We start from the raw sequence: 23717 nt of genomic DNA, 5'->3' as shown, positions 1-23717 counted from the left end.
GTAGGTTCTCAAAGCTTACAAATAAGCTGGCATTAAGCTTAGTAACATCAACGACTATATTCATACTACGTACTTACGTGCTAAAGCGACTGAATATATTCTCAAAAGGATTTACCCCGTTACTACAACCCCGCTTCAATTTGTACGAATCGATATAATTTTATATAATGAAGCTAGATATATAGCAGTCCGCTATACGGTCCATTTTATTTATAATATTTTTAACTACCATTGGGTAAAGTTCTGCGCTAATAAGGGAGATGCCTTCATTATCGTTATTCAATTTAAGAAGTAGATTGAATTCTAAATTAGATTTAAGGTTAAAATCATTAGCTTTAATAGCGGTCCTAAATTTAGTTTTAATACAATAGAGTTTTAGAAGAGTAAGCTAATAGAGTAGGTTTGTCAAGAAGGAGTCTAGCTATATAAAACCCTAATATATATACTATAGATAAATGATAAGCTAGAGCGAGCTGGCTATACTATTATAACTAGAGCTAGAGCTTTAATACTCGACTTGGGTATACTAGAATACTTCTAGCTACTCGTAGTCCAAGCGTTTATAATAATATTTAATATTACACCGATAAAGTCTAATCCTAATAATAAGACCCCGCATCAAGTATTTATACAAGCAATCCCTAGTTTCCTAATAGATTAAATCAAACCTCGTTTTAACTACCTCCGAACCTTCTTCTATATAGTATACTACTTCATTAAACTAGAGAAGCGAATTAAAGGAGATAAATTCTAGGAACGCACTCGTTATAGTAAGTTTATAGAATATAACAACAAGTACAGTAGAATCTGCTAGATTGAGGGCTTAGAGACTAGTACTATTATACGTACTAACGTAGTTAAATTTATTAAAGATAATAGTAAACTAAAAGATCCAGTTATTGAAGCTATACTATATAGAGTATTCTTTTTAGATCAATTCATTTAAGAAATTAAAGAAGTAGCAAATAGCGGTGTAACCGTTTAGGTTACCGCAATTGGTTTATACCAGCTATTCCTAATTAAATCCCTAAATCAACCGACTCCCAATTAAGCTACTAATAACAATAAATATTAATAAAAGAAGGTGCTATTTATACCCTTCAACCCTAATTACTTAATAATAGAAGTAATACTAGTACCGGGAGAAAACACCTCGTCCTTACCTCCCCTACCTTCTTAATTTCCCAACCTTTAACTTCGACCGTCTCAATACTACAACGAACCGATATAATTAATAGAAGAAGAGGAGGAACCCTAATAAAGCAATCTAGTCGATTTCGAGAACCTCGATAAGGAAGATCCTATACCGAACTATACCTTTACGAAGCAGGAACTAGACCGAGAATTAAACCCAAAATAAGAACCAAATTAACTAGATATTACAAATCTAACTCTAGATTCCCCGCCACCCGCGACAAGGCAATAAGAATTACAAATAACCCTACAAACTATATTGAAAAGCTAGCCCTCCATAGAAGCAATTTCAATTGTAACTATAGAGGTACATAAAGGTAGATTTCGGAGATTAGCTACGGTCAAACTATTCAATTTTAAGTATAGTATATAGTCGGTTATTAATAGTAATAATGATATTATCAAATATAATATTAAACTATTCTACAGTACGGTTGAAGTTAGATACGTGATACAACTACCCCAATACTACCTCACAATAATAAAGGCTATCTATAGTCTTTAATTTGATACTAATAACCGTTCTATACCCAAGAACTACTAGTAAGTAAAGAAACTCAATAACTTTGAAAATTTCTAGTTCCTAGCAATAGAGAAGCAAATTAAGGTACTCGAGAACTAGGGAGTATACCGACTAATTGAAAGAACCCTAGATATAACGGTTTTATCTGGTAAATAGGTTTATAATAATGAATAATAAATAATATATTAATAATAAAGAGTATTTCGTACGTACTAAATAGGTAATATACAGTAGCTACGAAAATAAAAACAATTGGGTAGTATAGGATATTTATACTGCCGTAGCTAATATAGTTAATGTAAGACTCTTCTTAGCTATTATAGCTACTTACAACTTGGATTGCGAGTAATTTGATGATAGTACCGCTTTCTTAAATATTTTTATTCCCGATGACTGTAGATACTACATTGAGTAACCGATCGGACTCGAGAAGGGACCTCGCAATAAGCTGGTTTGCTTGCTAATTAGGGTTTTTTACGGTTTACGCCGTAGTCTATTGTACTGGTTTAAGATAGTCTTACCTATACTTGAGAAAATAGGCTTCATCCCAATCGGAGGCGATATATACCTTTTAATATATAATAGATTAAGCGCTTTACTTATCCTTTACGTTAAAGACTTCCTTATTACGGCACCTAGCAAAGGGATTATTAACGACCTTTACTATTAATTATGATGATACTTTTGAAACGCCCATTCCTTCACAAAGATTCGTCGTCGGGCCCAGACGTGTCATGGATCATCCATACCAGAGGTCGTGGTACTATGGGCCCACATCGAAGCGAGGAAGGAGCGGCGGTTCTATCTATAGTAGTCCAAATACCATTAATTGCGGAGCCCATTATCCGAAAAAGGAAATTCTATCGTCGCGCTTAATTCGCGGCCCGTACGCTACAACAGAAATCCGCATTTTAATCGCTTTCAACGTACTATAACTATACATCCCAAGGGTGTATTAGCGTACAAATAAAGAATTATATGTAGAATAATTATCTTATCGTATATTCTATTTTTTATAGCGATGTAGTTCGAAATGCGGTTATTATTATATTGTAAAACTCAATCTACTGCAATTCCAAGCGACTCGCTAGCCGCGATGTATACGACCGTAGTTTATATGCCCGGTTATTTACTACTCCTAGTGACTCTACTACTCAGCAAATCTACTACTCCCGGTATATCGATATACCGGTACTACTACTATTTACATTATTACTAAGTCTACTATTTTTAATCAATCAATAATACTAACCCTTTTTTATTAATACTAATACCCTTTCATTGCTATAACTATCGCGCAATACTAAGAATTATCTAGAATTATTGATATTAATTAATTTAGAGTCTTTAAACGACTATACAACCGTTTATACTACTGCGCACCCGTTTGTACGACTATTCGTAAAGTATATTTAATCGTCCGTCATTTCCTCGTTTGCGGGCCTTACTGCAGAAGGTATAATACTACTACCAACGACCGCTATTCTAAATTATCCTACTACCTTCCATTTCTTAATATTAATAAAGTAGTCGCAATATTATTTACTTACTGTTAACCCCACTGTAAATTCGACTGTTAATTAGATTAATAGAAATTTCTAATACCTATTAGCTCCCTCCTAGAAGGGTATAAGAAGTTAGCTCCCCCCGCTACTTAATTCTCAAACTTTCTCCTCTTCAATACAATATAACTAATATTTTATATTCAAAATTAATTTTAATATTTAATTTTAAATATCTTTTACTTTAGAATAGTTTAATTTCAATACTATTTCATAGTAGTTTGGGTTTAACTATTTACCTATTAAAAACCGGCCGCTCTTCCAAACTGGTAGTTTGGGCTTGACTATTTACTTATTAATAACGTTGCTTCCCAAAGTAGCTACTCGCTACCAAAATCAAACGCCGTACGAGCGGTTTAGAATTAGGTTAGTCCCCTCCTCCTATTTCCCCTCCTATCTACTATTAATATCGTTATAATAAAGTATTTCAGTATCTTTTATTACCCGGTATAAAATATATTAGTTATTTAGCCGGCTGGCAGTAAGTCCCCCCCCCCCCCCTAAAATATACCTTTAATATACAATTCCTTAATATAGGCAATATTAAATATAAACCTAACCCGGTATTTAACAGTAATATAACTACCTAGGCTATTCCTAAAATCGATTATTAAATAAATTTAACATTTTACAAAAAGTTTAATATAATAATTTAATAATATTACTAATATTATAAAGAGAAGTAGTTTAAAATAACGATTAACAGTAAAGGTATATATAACTGGTATTGCTGGGCCGATTCCGAATTGCAACCCAACGACCCTTTCCCTTATAATGCTAAAAATCAGATAGACTTTAGTACGTACAATAAAAATAATCTAGTATTTCAATTACTACAATTTAATCCTATTAAAGAGATATTTATTTTAAAGGTCTATATCTTTATCAATATTTATACCTTTAATAATATATAACATAAATATTAAGGCTATTATATTAACTTTCTTCGAAATATTTCTTATATTTATCGTTAACTCCCTAAATTACTATAAAAAACTAATATTGTCTTAATCAAAGTACAAAACGTTCGTAATTAACATTATATTATTAATTGAGTTCGAAGAGATTTTAAAGTTAACCGCCGTAAAATTAAATAATAACTTCGCTTTTTAAAAGAATACTACCTTGGATATACCAATATTAATATTATTTAAAACCGCCTTAATTAATTACCCGAAGATAGAGATATATTCGATGATATTACTATTATACCGGCCAATAATATTAATATCGAGGACTTTAATGAAGAAGATTAAGTACGATTGTAAAAATTTTTTAATAAAATTGAAGAACTTGAAATTACTACGGCGCTAGATCTAATAGGGGGGTTAATAGATAATATTAATTAGTTAAGAGCTTAATCTTATAGAAATATAATGCCGGATCCCAACTTTGCTCCAGTACAGGTTATAGATATACTAGATAACTAGCCGCCCGGAGGTTAAATACCCAGTAATTAAGTACCAGCTCCGGCTCCAAATCCTTTAATAGTACAAATCCTAACACTTAAACCTCTATCTCCCAAAAAGCCCCCAACTCCCTTTCCACTACTAGTATAACCTCGTATTTATATTTAATAAGGACCCCTTTAAAATTAATCTATTAACGAATTTCATTATAACCAGCCTATTATATCTTAGGCCTTTCCAATTCTCTTCTCGTACAGTACAATTAAATATCTTACTCTACAGCTAAGGGTAATAAAGTTTAATAATTGGGTTCGCTATATAATAAGGTAGTATAATAGTCGGTTTATTTAATATAAACGGTTCCAATACGTTATATTTAATTTCATAATACGTAGCCAAATTAACAATAAGAGTATATACTACATAGATTACCCTAGGTTCGATCTTGAAATTTTCATTAATCTATAACGTTTTAAAAATTATTTCGAGGCTCGTAGTAAAGAAGCTATTGCTCTTACTAACTCTATTATTCGATTTGCCAATATACTTCGAGGTACCCAGTTATATTGGATCTAGAAATTTTATAAGTTCGCTTTATATATTAGTTTCTTAAGTATACCGGCTATATTTATAATATTCAATACGGCTAATCTTCACTAGGATAGTCTAGTAAAGTATATACCCAATTATAAACTATAGTTGGAATTTAATAATAACGAACGACGGGTAATTTCTCGAAGGAATATTCTTACTAACCCTTATATCGCTACCTACTACTTCTACAAGCGCTTTAAACTTTTCAAAGAATATATTTTTATCCCTAAGTTTAAATTTGATAATTATTAGTAGAGGTTAGAATTCTAAGCTCGCGGTACTAGTTATACTTATAGTATTTATTAGGTTAATAATATTAATTCCCCTAATCTCGCTAATTTAGTAGTACAATAGGAGTTTATTCAACTATAGGGTTACTATATCACTATATATAATCCAGTACTTTATTGTATTAATTAATTAAATGAAGTATACTTTAGTCTAAATGAGGACTTAGAAGGCGCTCCTTGTACCTAATGTATAGAAGTTCCAATTATAATTTAGGATACTAATATCTAAGTTGTTACCTAGCGTACAAATATCCTAATTGTAACCCAATATACTAATATTGCGGAAGCCGACAATCTTTAGGCCGATAATTCCTAAGCTTAGGCTATTAGTTTATAAATTTAGGCCGATAATTCACAGGTCCGAATTTAAGATCTTTAGGGTTAGGGCGAAAATTTAGATATTAATATTTAAGATGTTTAACTTCATAATACCCCGCCCGGAAATTAAGAAGTTTAATATCCGGCCTCCCCTCCGGTTTATAGTCTAGCTCCCCCTCCGGCTGTACTAGTTTTAGTACTACGAAATTATATTAACTGTACTAATATATTGAACCGGCCTTATAATTAGATTAAGCCTATATTTAGAGAGTTTATAGATATAATTAATAAATTTTAACGATATACTTATAATAATACTTATTGTCTTTGAGTTCGTCGGTAAGTTCGCGCCCTCCCTAGCGACCGCTAGATTCTAGATCTTAAGCTTCTAATACCCGAGTAGAAAGTTTATTGTTTTTATTTCCCCTACAAACTATATAATAACCTTCTTCTTATAACGTATATTAACCCTAGATTTTAGCTTTTCGATAGTAAACGGAATAATACTATCTTTAACCAATATATTCCGGGAATTATACTAGGCTAGATAGTTAATATTAATGTTCAGTTATATATAAGTATAAATGCTATATTTAATTACGTTGCTAAGTATATTTCTAAAGCCGAAAATAGGATAAAGAGTTATGTAGAAATTGCTGTCGAAGTAATTCCTAGTATTATAGTAAGGTAATTAGTTAAATAATTTATTATAAAGTTTATAAATAAGCTTATTATTAAGCGTAACTAGTCTATTTAAGAAGTTTTTTATATTTTTATAGATTTGCCTTTATAAGAGAGTATTAGAAAAGTTATTATAATTAACTACCGTTATTGTAATTATTGAGGTATTATTATCGTTAATCCTAATGCAGACCTTTTTGTTGATAAATGGAGAAGATAAAATGCCGCCGCTGAAGCCGCCAATACCGCCGCCGTTGCCGGTAAAATTAATAATAATAAAGGAGGAGGTATTTATATTAATACTATTGGCTGTGCTCGTTAAACCCGATTCCCCTATTAGAAGTATATGAATTGAAAAGAGAGGTATACTAATGTATTATATTTCGAATTTCTAACTACCTTCGATTTTGGACTACGGACTAGACCGCTTATAGACCGTGCTAAATTGAGGGTTCTTAACTACTTTCCCGTATATAAAGTAGAAGAGAATTGGGCTAATTACGCCCGGGTTAAACTTATACTTTACTACCCCTACTACGGGTTGGATAACCTTTATAGTATTAATAATATATAATATAATACCCTTAAAGAAGTATTTAATATATATTAATAAGAATACTAATATCTAAATAATTATTACAGTAAGCTTCCTACTCTAGAACCCGAGGATAATTTTAAGCTTCTTAATTAGGAAGAGGAAGTAAATAAGCCGGGCTTGGAAGATATTATAAGAAATATACCTAACTGTATTATTAAAAAGGATTTTAGTAATATCTTGGGATACCGGCCTATCGATCTTACCTATAATTAGTATAACAATTATACAATTAGATATTAAGAGTTTCTTAGTTAAGCCGGTAATTATTAGAAAGTATAGAAAACTAGCTTTAACCTTCCAGATTCTAAACCTATTACGCAACGTACATATAACACCCTCAATTCCGAGTAACGTATAGTATTCAATTTATTTACCAATTATTACTGTACTATTTTTAATAATAAAACTCCCCAATAACTACTTCTTCAAGTTAACAGTAGAGGCGGCACTAATAAATCCTATTTTATTCGACTACTTTCTTATAAACTTACCATAGCGGAAAAATATGGCTGGCGTCTAGCGTAGACGGGGGGTTTTGCACCAGATATTTCATCTGCACCAGATTTCGTAGCTGGGCCAGACGATTTCATCTAGTCTAGACGATTGAGGGGAGCATTTGATTAGTTGAGAGGTCTTCTCCCTTTTCCCCTTTAAAGTAGTACGCTAAGTATTCAACTTCTAGCAATGATTTACAGCGAAGTCTATTAAGTATATAGACTATATTAAGGAAGCTACTAATTGTAACCGCTAATATTAATAGTATAGTAATGTTTTATAATAGTTATATATACGTGTACGGACCGTCTATTCAATTAATTCTATACGTTAAAACCGATGTATTATAATAATACGCTAAATCTAATATATTTAACTTAAGGCGCGCGTAAAGGAATTAAAGTTATTATGAAATTATAATATTATGTAGTATATAATTGTACTATATATTATAAAGATAAATATAATAAGATAAATTATAAAAATAATAAAATATAAGATACGTAGTAAAGTATATAGAATAATTGGATAATCCGTTATTTTTTATTCGTACTATAGAAGTAAGATATTGAGTTTAATAGAAGTAGTCTTAGTAATAGTAATTATAATAGGTATAATAGTAGTTGCTAGATGGTATATGTTCTACTAAGATAATAATTGGCTTAGATGTAACTGGTATAGTAGAGGGTAATACGCGTTTAGTAGAAATCTATAGGATTAATAGATTCGTTAGTAATTAGATTTTCAAAATTGAAATTATTATAATAGTAATAATTAGGTTGAGTACTACAACTACTACAATTACCCCTCTTACTACGTTTTTACAATATTTCCCAGCCGCTTTTAGTATAGCTAATAGGTATATCGGCGGGTAGGCTATTAGTAGGAATACTAGTACGAGATTAAAATTATATATTTATATAGTTTAAGTTAGGAGTAATAGATGCCTATTAGCAAACCCTACCTCTAAGTAAACTACGGGTAGATATAGCCCTTTTAAATATAAATATTAGTATTAGGGTAGATTTAAGAGATTAATTAGCTTATTAAACTTTTAATATAGTAGTATCTATAATAAAAGAAGGCCTAGGACGAAGCTATCTCTATAGAATATTTATAGCTACGGATATATTAATAGTCGTTATAGGTAAGGGGATAGGTAGTAGTTTAATTGGGCTTTAGTGTGGATTTAGCCGGTATTCGAAGTATTTAAATAGCGATATAGCCTTATTTAATAATATAGCTTTATTTAGTAATAAATTGAATATAGGAAATAAACGGTAAGATTGTATAAGAATAGTAGCTTTTTCTTTCTTCCTAGCTTCTTCTATATTACGAATAGTATAGGTAGCCTCCTCTTTCTTCTTAGCCTCCTTTATATTATAAAGACAACGATACTCTTCGGCCGCCTTCTTTATTTTCTTTTTTATATTACGAGTAGTACGGGTAGTACGGGTAGCCTCCTCTTTCTTCTTAGCCTCCTTTATATTACAAATAGCTTCTTCTTTCTTTATAGCCTCCTCTATATCACAAGTAGTATAGGTAGTACGGGCAGCCTCCTCTTTCTTCTTAGCCTCCTTTGTATTATAAAGACAATAATACTCTTCGGCCGCTTTCTTTATTTTTTCTTTATCCTCTACTATTTTTTCCATTACCTCTTTTTCGTTGAAAAATAATATTTTAATTCTACGCTAAGCGTAATTAATATACCTAGTTTTTACTTCCTATATTTAAAGGTCTATATTAGTAGAATTATTGGTTAAATATTTTTAGGCTTTTAATTTATTAATAAATCTCTTAGGCAAATAGCTGGCCTAGAAATTATAAAATAATTCGCGGTATAGAGTTTCGTACTTCTCTTGGGCTATAGGTGGGGGCAGTGGAGTGGGGTCTTTGTATAGACGACGAAGATATTAGAGGATATTATTACTTTAAATAATTTAATTAATATTATAGTTATTATACTAAGAATTGATATAGTTATTTAATTAAATACGAATATTTTAGAGAAAGTTACGCTATAGTAATTCGAATTCTTATATAGCCTCTAAATATTTTTATATTTTAGTATTTGTTTTGGGCGATGGAGGCGAATTGAGTAGGGCGGGCGGTATAGGTTTAGGCGATATAGGAGGATTGGGCGATATAGGAGGATTGGGTAATATTAATTTAAACAATATTAGTTTAAGTAATATTAGTTTAGGTAATATTGGTTTGGGCGATATTAGTTTGGGCGATATTGGTTTAGGCGATATAACCTCTAATTCGGATCCGGAATTTAATTTGGAGTTTAATAATTCGATAAGAATAAACTTCGGTTCTAATTTAGTCGGTAGAAGTAGAATCTTACAATTAATGAATTATATAGTATTAGAAGTAAATATAGATTAATTATTTCCATTAGTTTTAATTTATTGAAATATAAATTCGTTAATCCTATTTTCTTCTTTTAAATCCCTTAAGAAATATTATTTAGCTTCTATTAGTTTCTATTATAATTTATTATATTATTTTTAATCGTCTTCGGTCTTGACGCATAGGATTATTAATTCTTATAGTTCCTTAAGGAATTCTAAAATATTCTTTCCCTACATTATCTAACCAATAGAATTTTAATTTTATTTATTAATAAAATTAATTGCATTTTATAATTGTACGTATCAATTATATTCAAATAGAAACTTTTTAATAGTATTAATATCTACTACAATTTTATTGAAAATAGTTCAATCTTTTAGGGTTTTTACTAACAGGATAAAGATATACGGGAGTTTGTTGGCGATGGGTTTATTGGCGATAGGTTTATTGGCGATAGGTTTATTGGTAATAGGAAGTTCGGTAGCCGGGGTCGCCTTTAATTTATATAGTTTAATATTAGGAGGAGGTATTGGAATTTCTTTAATTATTTTAATAAATTCGATACTAGGAGCGGGAGTAGTCTTAGGTTTTAGTAGCGGAAATATTGGAGTTAGGATTAATATAATTATTATTAGTTTAACCAGTAGAAGTTCTATTATTTTTCTGGGCGGTAGGGGCTTGAAAGGAGTATTCTTTAGGTATTATATATAGCGCTTTAACCCTATAAAGAAGTCATTAAAATTATAGGACGTATTTCAAAGTATTTTAATATATTTGAATAGTATAGTCCTTTATAGCCTTATTTTAAGATCTATTATTTACTTATTAAACTAAATTATAACTATATTGTATTAGTCCTTTAATATAATTAGTAAATACGACGATAATATTTCTAAAGGTCGCTTTTTCCCGGACAATTCTAATAGTGGGGGGTCCGGAATTAGTAATTTGAAGTGTATTCGCTTAGGTAGTTGGGGTTTATTTTATTAAATAAATATTTTATTATTAAAAGGATTTAGAATATCAATACCTCTAACTTCGTTATTATTTAATATTCTATAAATATTATCTTTAGTAGTACTTATTATAATATCTAAGTATATACCGCTTTCTATAGGTACTATATTTAGAGAGTTACTATTATTCGATAGAGAAGATACTTCGGGAGGAGGGGAGTACGATATGCTATATTATTCTTAGAATACAATAGGGTTAAATTAAACTGCAATAACTAGTATTAAAAGAGGTATATTTTCGTACTAAATGAACGTATTTAATTCGATTTTACGAAAGTCGGGGTGAATAAATAGATTTTTGAATGTAAACGAGGCTTTTGTACGAAGATCCTTCAATTTCAATTAATTAAATAATTTATATACGAATTTAATATTCCTACGGTTATACTTAATTATATTCTTCTATTTAAGTATATAGATTTGGGCTACCTTGCGTAGTATTTCGATATATACCTTCTTAAGGAAAAAGAATCGAAGGGAATTTCAATCTATAAAATTCTATTCCTAATCTAGATAGGGTATAATAAAAGAAAAGAGGTAGGAAAATAGCGACTCGTTTAGCCTAGTATATACCTACTTCTTAGTATATTCGACGTTGTAGTTGTAGAAAAATCTATCTTTATTAAGGTCGGTATAATTGATATGAAATTGAAAGTCTGTCTTGAAATCCCTAACCCAACCAATAATTGTTTTATAGAATCGGTTCTATAGTATTTCTTATTTGTATGTGCCGAACCGTTCTATTATATAAATATATAGATTGAGAAAAGTCTCGTTTATTATTGGAATATTAGGAAAGACGGTATAGGCAACGTATATAAATAATATATTCGAATAGAATACAAAGAAAATCTTTCAATTAAAGGGATTAATTCGGTTTTTTATTTTATTTAATTCGTCGTTTAATAAACTAGTTGGGTCGGGCTTCTACTTAATATTCGTGATACGAAAATTAAGATTTACAATTTTGAGGAAGTTAAATCGCTTGAGTAGGTGGATTGCGTTGGGGTAGGCTTTTTAGAGTTTACTATTATATATTAGTATTAAATATAGGTAGGAATAGTATTAAATATTTGAAAAATTAAGATGTATTTAATAGTATGCCTCTTTTTACTACTATATAGAATTGAACCCGATGTGGTAGGCTTGTATTGCGTTGGTTTAGCCGGGGTGCGGGGTAATAATTATTTGTATCGCTTTAATATTCTTCTACTAAATGTAATAGTACTAGTACTAGAGCCGGGAATAGAGGTATTACCTTTAGTAGGCAACTAGTTTAATAGTATAAATATAGGAATCTTATATAGTATATTAGACGGCTATAATTGCTAAACTCTAGGCGACTACGAAACATCGTATACTTGGATATACTGCAATAGGGTTAGATAGTTCGCATTAAGCCGTATTATAATAATAAATTAATAATTTACTTTTATTATTACACTCTCTTAGTATTTACATTTACTAACCGCACTACCTATAGTATATAATAGAAGCGGCGGAATACCTTCATTATCCGTTATAATAGCGAAAATTGAAGTATTTATAGGTTATTATTAGTAGTAGATACTTTTAAAGATAGAAATAGATGGATTTAATTTTATAAAGTCGGTAAAAGTTTTATTATAAAAGTAGATACGGTTTATACGTTATTTTAATAAATATTATTTAATTAAATAAATAGTATTGGTAGATGGAGGGTACGTAAAGAGTTTACTACTTTAGATTTGTATTCTATTTTGTCTTATTATATTTATTTTAGTAGTTCGCAGCGGTGGAAGTAAATAGTAAATCGATTGTACGTAGGTCCACCGCCCTTAGTACGGACCGATTGCTTAAATTATTTAAATATATTAACCATTAATTATTTAAGATTTGAAATATCCAATTGCTTATAGGCTTCGATCGAAGTCTATAGTATTATTATATTAATTCGAGATGGGGAAGTAGGGAGATTTTCCAAGGCGTAGGCCTCGCCTGCCTAGTAGAAAATATTACTATAGTCCAGACCTAGAGGAAATCTAAGACTAATCCTAATAGGAAAATAATGATTATAATTAAGAAGTTTATAAAGCCGATGAGTAGTAGTAATATAGTTAGGATATTATAATAATTGACCTTATATCCTTTCTTCGTAGTTATTTCGGCGATATTGATTTTGTAGTCGATTTTACAGTCGAAGGATAAGCCGAGGAAGGCAATAATATAATATAAAGTATCGAATAGATAAGTAGGTCGAATAGACTACCGTCGCCGGTAAGTAATTAAGAGTAGGAGACGGAATTAGAGTTTAATAATAATAATAGTAAATTTAGGTTTTCCCCTTCGGTTAGTAAAATACATTAATAGAAATTTAGTTCTCATTAACGCTAACGAACTTCGAATTAGTAATTTCGAGGATATTATAGCCTAAATAATATAATTCAATATATTATTAAACGACGTATTAGGTACCGATAATTACAAGGATATTATTATTACAGTTAAGTCCGAACCTTTCAATAAAGTTAATATACTAGAAGAAGAAGGCTATTTAAACTATATACATCCGCGCAACAAGGATAATACATCAATTCTCATACTATTACAATAGAATAAGTCCGTCTAAATAATTATATTCGAAATAGCGTTAATAACGTTCGTTAATTTAATTGGATTTAATTAAAAAAATTAGGAGGCTTTACAAAAGGCCCTATTTCTATTGCGCAACAAAATTAGTAATATCCCCGAATTAATAAGGTTATTATTACTATAGAAATTAATATTATTAAACCGGATGCGAAATTAATTACTAATAATGTATATACGGGAGGCTAATATTTTATTAAATATTATAAAATTACCAATTTTACTAATTAATATTAAAGATAGCGAGCGCCGAAAAATCGAAGTATTTTATATATAATAAGAGTTGAAAAAGGCCGCTACTATAGTAAAGAAGACGGAGAATTGTATTAAGTAATATAAAGGGACTATCGAAGAGTTCTAAGAATTAATATTAGTTACGGATTATATAAAGGCGAAATTAGAGAAATTGAAGGCTAGTTCGACGGTAGAATTAGCTCGGTTGGGTATAGAGTTTTAATTAATAAGCAATAAAGATACCGCGGACCCCTTGCTAATTATTACTATACTTTTAACTTTTTTCGATCTACCTATACTATTTAAGAACATTGCGGCTTCCGATCTTAGTAGGCGAGCCTATTTTAGTTTAGGCTATTTTATTAATAATCCCTATAAATTTTTTAAATCCAACGTTTAACTATCGTCGGTATATATAATATCTAGATAATATACATATATTATTTTAAACGATACTAGTATAAAGGGCCCCATTATTTTTCTATACGATTAGATTTACTATTATTATACTAAAATACTAGATTATTATCTATTAATATATAATAACGTACTAAATAAGGCTATCTATACTAAAATATATATCGGTTATATATATACCGTTGGATTTGACCGTTGGGTAAAAAAAGCCTATACCCCGGAGCGTAACCGACTTTATTTATATATTTAAGAAACCTATAAATACAGAATTACTATCTATACTACGATTAATACTATTACACCCGAATAAAACGCTAGAGAGTTTATTTTAACCAATAAATTTATATATATCCCCGAAACGAAGGTATATATATATATCGTTATACAAATCTATATAAATTATTCATTTAGCGAAGATTATTACAATCCCGGCTTTACAATTAAACTGCAATTAGGCGCAAGACAAAAATAGCAATAGGTATTATTCCCCAAATACAGCTAGTTAGTACGAAGCTTATAGAATAAAAGCATATATTTCTATATAGTCCGGCGAATATTAATAGGAATAAATTATAATATCTAGGTCGTACCTATATACTATATATACCCTATTCGGGCTAAACTAGAGTTTAACTAATTTTCTCGGGAGGTATTCGAATATAAGTAAGACTAAGTATACGAAGGATATTTACCGGTAATATTATTTCCTTATATTAATTTTATCGATAAATTTAGCGTTTTTTATAATTCCTATTATATATTAATAGGGTATTATTTTACCCTAGTAGGTTTATTAATAGAGGAATATATAAAACCCAGTAGCGTTTTTCCTTTATTACTTAGACCTTATAGTTCTAATTTCAGCGATATTATTAAAGTATTAATAATAATAGCGCATTTAGATAAAGGGATGATTGTAAATTTGCTTAGAAAACCCATTAGTTCAACTTCTAAAAGCAATAAAATTAGGCTATATATATTTCCTATTTATTATACCAGTAATATACTATAGTAAACCGAAAATTTAGAATTTAAAGGTCTACGCAGCACTAAATTTTATCAATACTATTTTATATTCTCGAAAAGCGTTAAACAACGTATCTCCCCTAATAACTTAAATATATAAATTAATTTTAATATTATTTATTATAATCATTACTATTTATAAATTATAGAAATATAGTAATATATAGTATTATTGAACACCAGTAATATCAAGCGATATAGCACCCAATAGGGAATTTCCGATTTATTTCCTATATTAGTTCGATTATTATTAGTACTTAATATTGTAATAAACCGTCCTCCCGATATAGTATATTCGGAATTTAATAGTATTATATATATAATTCATCTACTTTTTTACTTCATTCTCTTAACTTTAGCAGTAAAGGTATAGTATATTATATAATTATAGGTATAGCTATTCCTACCCGGATAGGGACGTTTATAATCCTTGTACAAATATTTTAAGAATTACAAAATAAATAATTATAGGAAATAGCTAATTATTATTCTTATATTACTATTATATTAATTAAAAAGAAGCTATCTTAATTAGAAGTTTTATATACGAATAGAAGTAGAAATTAGCAGTAAAGACCTAGTAGAGCTAATTATTAAAATAGTAGCAAAATTGGCTAAAAGTGCAATATTATTAATAGGTACTAAAGTATTAAAATACGACCGTCGCCAATTATCCGAAATAGTATATAAAGTTCGTTACTTATTTAACCAACTTTATATATTTATATATAGCGTATCCGGGTCTATATTTATATTGGGCGTAGGAACCCTACTTAACAATACTCCTATACCTACACTAGTACTACTATTTTAAATCGGATTAGAAAATAGCGCCTAAAATAGGAAATTAGAGTAAAGTAGTACAATTTTTCAATTAAATATATATATTATAATATACTATAAAGTATTTACAAAGGAATACAGGTTGCTAGTAAATTGTAATACGTTAATAGGCAAGGATATATATTGGTAAATTAAATATACGGTGATTAAAGGCGATAAAGGAAGGAGTTACTAAAAAGGTATAATAGCGGGTTTTATTAAAATTTGTAGAAATTATATTGTACTATTACGTAATTGATATGCTTAAATATATTAAAAATTATAGTAGGTATAAATAGTATATATAGGAATAGCGATATCCAAATATTATTATTTATTATATTCTTAAGCTCTTTTTATTAATAATTTTATTCGGATAGATATTTTAAGAGGAGAGTATATAAAATTAATTATTCTAATATTAAAAAGGTATTATTAATAAAAATGAATTTTTAAGAAATAATACGCTTTGTCCTTCTTAATACCTACGAAGATGCCAATCCCGAATTAACTATATAGATAGTAGAGTTGTATTATAAATGCCTAACCTTATTTAATAGGACCCTATTGTATTTGGATTGCAATAAGATGCATAATAAGGAAGAGGAATTGGAATACGACCTCAATATACTTTAAACTGACCCGAACTACCTATTGTTAGCCGCTATTAATAAGATTCTAGTAAAAAAGTTTAAAGCTATTACGTATATCGCTAACGAAGGTAAATAGTTATTAGGCTTCACTACAATCGAATATATAATAACTATATAAATTAAATTATTACAATATACTTACTAGTATAATTATAGTACGCTACCTAATTACCCGCTAGTATTTAACGAGTATAGGAAGATCCAATTTTCGAGGAAGCTGGCCTTTACGGATAGGTATATACTTCTAGCCCCTAATTTAGTAATTATAATACTTCTATCGATATTTAACGATTATACCTAATACCGATACGTATTTTACAATATTTTTTACTTTAATTATTATTTACTCCTTCTATTATTATATTTCCATTAGCCCAAGTATATTATTTATTATATTAATTAATTCTACGTAAATAAAAGATGCTTCAATAACGATATGCCTATACATTATCGAATATTATCTATATAAAAATTCTGTATCCGTATATACCAAAATTGTATATAAAATACTTCGAAATTACCCTACTATTTCCCTATATTCGTATACTTTACATATTACATTTTACAATTATCTTCCAACTCTATAATTAAGTATATTAACCGATATTAAATATCCTAATAATTATTTAATAGCATATATAATACATAATAATTAATTAATAGCGATATATTGTAATTTTATTTATAATACTAATAATTTAATAATAATATATATAGTTACTTACCGCTATATAGGAGGTATAGCAAATAGTATAAATTAGGTTAATAATATATTAATAAATTCTATTTATAAACGCCTTCTATTGCAATACTTCTAATTACTAATTTAAATTTAGTTATAACAACTATATTAAATTTATCTACCGCTAAAACAGCGAGAGTTATAGTAAGTATCGAATTGGCCGGATTAATTATATATTTATTATAGACTACTATAAAGCTAAATATATCTTCGCCCTCGTTATATTAATTAAGTATACTAAAGTTAGGCAACCGCTTTTCGACTTCGAAATTATAGAAGAGATTTTAAATGAGCCCGTTATTATTAGTATTTCAGTAATTTACCCTATTTATTTATATATAATTCGTATAGAAGGAGTAGGAATAGTTGCGGTGGATTGGGATATATATACACTCTAATAATAATAGCGTTTATAGCCTAGCGATATCCGACTACTATAAAATTAATATCTATTAATTGTATTGCCCGTATTTCGCTTCGAGTTCCTAGGCTATAATAATATCTATAAATATATATTAGGGAGTTGCTAAGCATATGAATTTACGTCTATAAGTTCCTTTATTGAGTGGTTGTATTGTATTAACCTAATTGTTTATATATGGCTAACGGCGGGCGATAACGATATAATATACAATAATAATATAGATAGAGTTATACCTTTTTTTATTTGTATTTAAATAACCGATTGCTGTGAGTCTTTAGGTATTAATTAGGAGATTATATATTAATAGTGTATATAGGAGTAGTCTTTAGTCCAATATTCTCCGGAGTGGATAGCCGTCGTATATATAAATATATTCTAATTAGTTGCTAGTAAGTTATTTTTATCCGCTTTGCCCAACTATAGTAAGATAAACGGTTGTATATTAATATATATTAACCTTAGGTATAGGAATAGTGAGGCGGTTTAAATACGATGTATTGCTTGATGTATTATATAACGATTTTTTAATAGTCTTAATTGATTATTTCTTTCTATTTTATCTATCTCTTATTTTAATTTTATTACCTTTATTTATATTCTTACAATATATATTTATAATAACTTTCTTTACTACCTTCGTCTCTATATATGGTGAATAATTAATAAAGATAGCGAATATTGATTTTAGTATATGTTAACTATTATTACGGTGGATATTCAATCCGGTTAGTAGGTGTGTAACTGTGCGGTGTGCGCGACTGTGCGGTGTGGGTATTCGATCCGATGTACGACTGTGCGGTGTACGGTGAATATTCGTATGCCGGTGTAGTGTTTAATGGGTAAACCTCCGCACACCTACCCCAAACCTACATACACTTAAAAAGGAGGGATATTAGCTGTTATATAAAATACGTCGTTTTAGCTGTAAAAACCGTGCTCTGTAATATCTTATACATTTTGACCCAGTAAATCCTATACAGTAAATCCTATATAGCAAATCCTATACAGCAAATCTAACAGCGCCAATCTAGTGATACTTTTATAGTATTGAGGAAACTCTACTCTACTCTATTCTACTCTACTCTACTCTACTCTACTCTACTCTATATACTAGTATTTAACAGTTTAGACAGCTCGTTAGAAGAGGCTATTAATAATATTTTAATATAGATGCGTGTAAAGTGTTGGTGTAGATACGTGTAAAGTGCTGGTGCAATTGGCCGTGTAAAAAAGAGCGAAAGAAATAACCAAGCGGAAGGAAATGTTGCGTGTATTTGAAAGACGAAATTTTGCGGGTAAAAACGGGATTTGCAATGTTAGGTGTCATCAGCTGTACGATCCCACATTTCCCTGGTTTTTGGGTGTATGTAGGTTTGGGGTGGGTGTGCGGAGGTTTACCCTATTTAATACGCCGCGGTGTATAGCCGCGCTACTGGATTGATGCGTAGTTTAGAAGCGTAGCTACGGGCGCGAATTAGTAGCGCAGTTTAGAAGCGTAGCCGCGGGCGCGAATTAGTAGCGCGGTTTAGAAGCGCAACCGCCAGTATGGTCCGTGCGCGGGATTGGGGTGCGGGCGGAATTGGGGTCGGGGTTCGGGGTCGGGGTTCGGGGTTCGGACGGAATGTAAATTACCAAATAAAATGAATCTAGGTACCGTACGTGCAGCTGTAAACGTAACGACCCGCCTCCTATCCGTATATGTGGTCCGTGTGTTTGCGTTATCGTAGGCCCGCACCCGACCGGCGGTTCCAGCGAGCGCTCTAGCGCGTTTTCCAGCGACCTGGGTCCTAGGAATCGGAACCCGTAGATCTAACTAATTAGAGGTCCTCCTTAACTATCTAGACCAAACAACATCGTCTAGACCAGATGAAATCGTCTGGTCCAGTTTGCCAGACTGCTTTAGGTACTGTGGCTAGCGTAGAGACCCCCATCTGCGCTAGATTACCTCCCTATATTTCCGCTGCGGTATTAATATAGTTAGTAACCTTCTTAAACCTATTATTATTACTACTCCTACCGGTATAACCGCTAACAATATCGACGGCTATACAATCCATTCCCTTCTTAAACTTCTATTTAGTATTAGAACTTTAAATCGTCTTAATAGTATTAAACTTTCTAATATTCAAAGAGAGTTTAGAAAATACAAATATTTTATTATTAACGAAAAGTCCATACTAAGTATGCAAAATATATACTTTATTAATAAAAGGCTACGGTAAGTGTTCCTAGAAAACTAGTATCGACTTTTTAGTAGTACCAATATCCTTCTTCTTGGAGATTTCTTCTAATTACCGCCCATTAGCTAAAAAGCTTTATATTATTAAGAACCCCTTCGATTTGCTAATAATCCCGATACCTAGCTTGAAGTAGTTAGAAACAACAATACCAATAGACTTCCTAACGAAATAGAGGAGCAAAGGCGTAAAAAAAAGGAAGGAAAGCTGGATTATATCCAACGTACTAATTATACTTACTATTTTACTTTCGATTAGAATATTAAATTTAAGTAAATTATTCGTCAATAAAGTAATAACTAAGCTGGGTTTCGTAAAGTACTTAAAGGCTTAAGAACTAATACTCCTACTATCCAATATTAGGAATTATTATCTACCCCTTGTAAATAAATACTACCTATTAATAAATAATTGGATTTTACCGGTATATTAGATATTTATCCAACTAATACCATGGTCAATAAATATGATCTTATCTATTTAGAAGTATTAAACCGCCCAACATTTATAATTAAAACTACTAATAACCCCCGTAGTACTAAAGCTAGTAACTATACTAAAGCTAGCAATTTATATAATAAATTGACTCTAGTTATTAATAGTAAAGTTATACTTATAGAAAATCTCTAGACTAAGGAAAGTTTAATTAATAGCTCAATTAGTACAATTATTAATACTATATAGAATACTAATTAACATTATAACATTCAATAAATTCTATTCATTACATCAATATCTTCTACTATATTAATAAACATCTACTAACTCTTTACAATCCTAAAGCTAGCGACCCCCCTTTTATTATCTTAATATACTTTCCCAACTACCGCGGCCCTTCCTACTTCGAAGACTACCCAAATATTGATATCCATATTATTCCCATCTTCCGGGTTATTCGTAAATTTCAACGAAGCGCCACTTACTATACCAGAATCCAATTCCTATTAACTATTATATACGCTATTATAGTATATAAATTATAAGGACAAACGCTAGACCGAACTATATACAATATTTCCAAAAAAGACTTTACAGCTAGCTTATCTTATATAACCGTATTTCGTATTTACACTTTATAGGGTCTTATATTCAACGAAACCTTCTCTATCAATACATTACGTATTAAAGTAAATAGGATACATCGCCACCGAGCCCTCAATATTACTAAACAACGTAATCAGCAGTTAGTTCCTAGCCAGCTATTGCTACTACGCAGTCCCAAGCAGACTCCTCTAGCAATTAATTAGGCTCGCCGAATAGGCCCCGGGCCGGGTAATATTAATAAGGATTTTAATAATACCAATAACGGCCGGCTACCCCAGAGTAAAATAGAATTCTATTTCTCGCTCTTAAAAACTGCTTTGAAACCGGAAACGCCGATTTCTGGTCGAGGAGTGCTCCAAAACGAAAACTAACAACAGCAATCGACTCAGGAGGGTCGTTTACGTCCCTCACGATATCCTACGACGAGCGCAGCGACGGCGTTATATCGTTATTGCCGATAGCAATCGATAGCGGTGCTCGTAGACTCGAAAATAGTATCTATAACCCACTCGCAGAAATTTCAATATACAATAACCCCGAAGCCGCATTTACTATAAAGACCTCGGATAAAACGGATAAAGACGATGAAATATTAAAGAAGTTTATTACTAGAGCGAACAAATTTATAAACTATAATACCGTTTCGACCGAAGATTGTTATTAAATTCGAAAATTACTTCTCGAATTTATAAAAGTACGTATTAAAAAAAATAGATCTACGCAACCCGAAGCTAATAAAATTGGAACCGACTAATTTATTACTAGGAAGGATTTCGACGATTTAAAGAAGGATAGTCTAAAGGAAATTAAAAAAGGCGTCTAAGAAGTACCGAAATATTAAACTAATATTATAATAAAAACTAACTTAAGTAAGATTAGTACTACCCTTTAATAATTACCTACTATTATTAAAAAGTTTATTCCCTTTAACTTCGAATAGTAATTTATTATTAAAGGAGTGACGATTACCGCCGAATTTGTAAATTATTCGAACGAAGATACGAAAACGACCCTAGCTACTTACTTAAGTAAAAAAAAACTTAGTTTAGTAATCCGTACAACTATTAGGATACTAACGACCGGAAACTACGTAATTATATTTAACGAACCTATATATACCTAATATTAATGAAATTAAATATAAATTAAAGAAATTTTCGGCTCTAATATTTTTAGTACTATAAGTACCGTAGGTATATTAATTTAGGGCGTGCCTTAGTGTTAGGAGGCTAAGAGCTCGTGTATAGAAGTACCTTAGCGGCTGCTGCTCCCCTTCGTCGACTGAAGCGTAGGATTATAAACGATAATGCCTATATCGGGTCGGGCTTACGGGAAGGATAATCCGGTACTACACTAGGGCGTTAGATTAGTACGAAGCTTTATAATACTCGTTAGTAGATGAATAGAATTTGTATTAGTATAAAAGAGGCTTAATAGAATATAATTTATTATAATTGGTAATTATTAATATATTTTTAAATTAACCCCTAATTTACTATCCCCTATATATAATTATAATTATAACTACTTTAGCCTACTTTTTACCTACGTTCTTAATAAATTAATAGCTCTTCTTCTAGGAGTTGAACTAGTATTATTAAGATATATATACGTAGCGGCCGGTTTATTTCTTATATTACTAAGGCTATTCTTTATCCTTTTTGTACTACTACCCCTATAGTTATAGTAGTTAAAACGATTTAACTTCCTCCGCCTTTATTATAATAACGCCAGCCTACTATAGAGTTTATCGAAGAAGATAATAATAAAGACTACTCCCCTACGCCGCTCCGGGCTCTTTATTCGTACCCCTAAATCTCGGAAGCTAATAAATTCGTACGTAAGTAGCAACTATTCGAGTTTTAGTTCGCTATAATTAAGTTCCTCCTTAATTATTTCCCTTTATATATATCTTAGTAGGAGTAGTTCGTTTTTATAGGCCTCGCCGAATAAGATTTTATAGGAAACTACCCCTTTATCTCCGCCGGGTTCCGTTACTAAGATTACCTTTTTTATAATTAGATTTGGTGGGATAGCTCAGTTGGGAAGATCTGAGCTTGGCCCCCTTTCGGTTTCATCCGAAAGGTCGTGGGTTCGAATCCCGCTCCCCCCCCCTCTTTCATCCGGTTTTTGCGGCCGGATCGGATGAAAGATCTTCCCCGCTGTCGCTCCACTAAGCGCTCTTAGAAGAAGAAGAGTATTTATAGCGAAATTAAATGTGGGGGCCCACCCTGGTCTAAAACCCTGGGTGCACGTGACTGGGCACGTGCTAAAAATCTCATTCCAATCGAAGACGCGCCGGCCTCCCCGCTCCGCTAATAGGGTTTAGGAATTGGAACCCTACCTCCGAAATCTATTCCAGAGCTACGGTTCCGCTCGGATGGAACCCGTCCGGTCCTACGATATTGGACCAATCAACGTCATCTCACCAAAAAAATCCCGGCCAATTAAA

At 30.8% G+C, this 23717-nt stretch overlaps 1 pseudogene across 1 annotated transcript; it reads left to right on the top strand.

Annotated features, from left to right (window-relative positions):
* Positions 1-23291: 23291 nt before the first annotated feature.
* Positions 23292-23378, top strand: NCU15086 (annotated as a pseudogene). The gene has a single exon. The product of its transcript is annotated as a tRNA-OTHER (tRNA).
* The last annotated feature ends 339 nt before the right edge of the window (positions 23379-23717 follow it).

Source organism: Neurospora crassa, linkage group V (genome assembly GCF_000182925.2).
Source record: "Neurospora crassa OR74A linkage group V, whole genome shotgun sequence".
Classification (NCBI taxonomy): domain Eukaryota; kingdom Fungi; phylum Ascomycota; class Sordariomycetes; order Sordariales; family Sordariaceae; genus Neurospora; species Neurospora crassa.
This window is presented reverse-complemented; position numbering and strand designations above follow the sequence as displayed.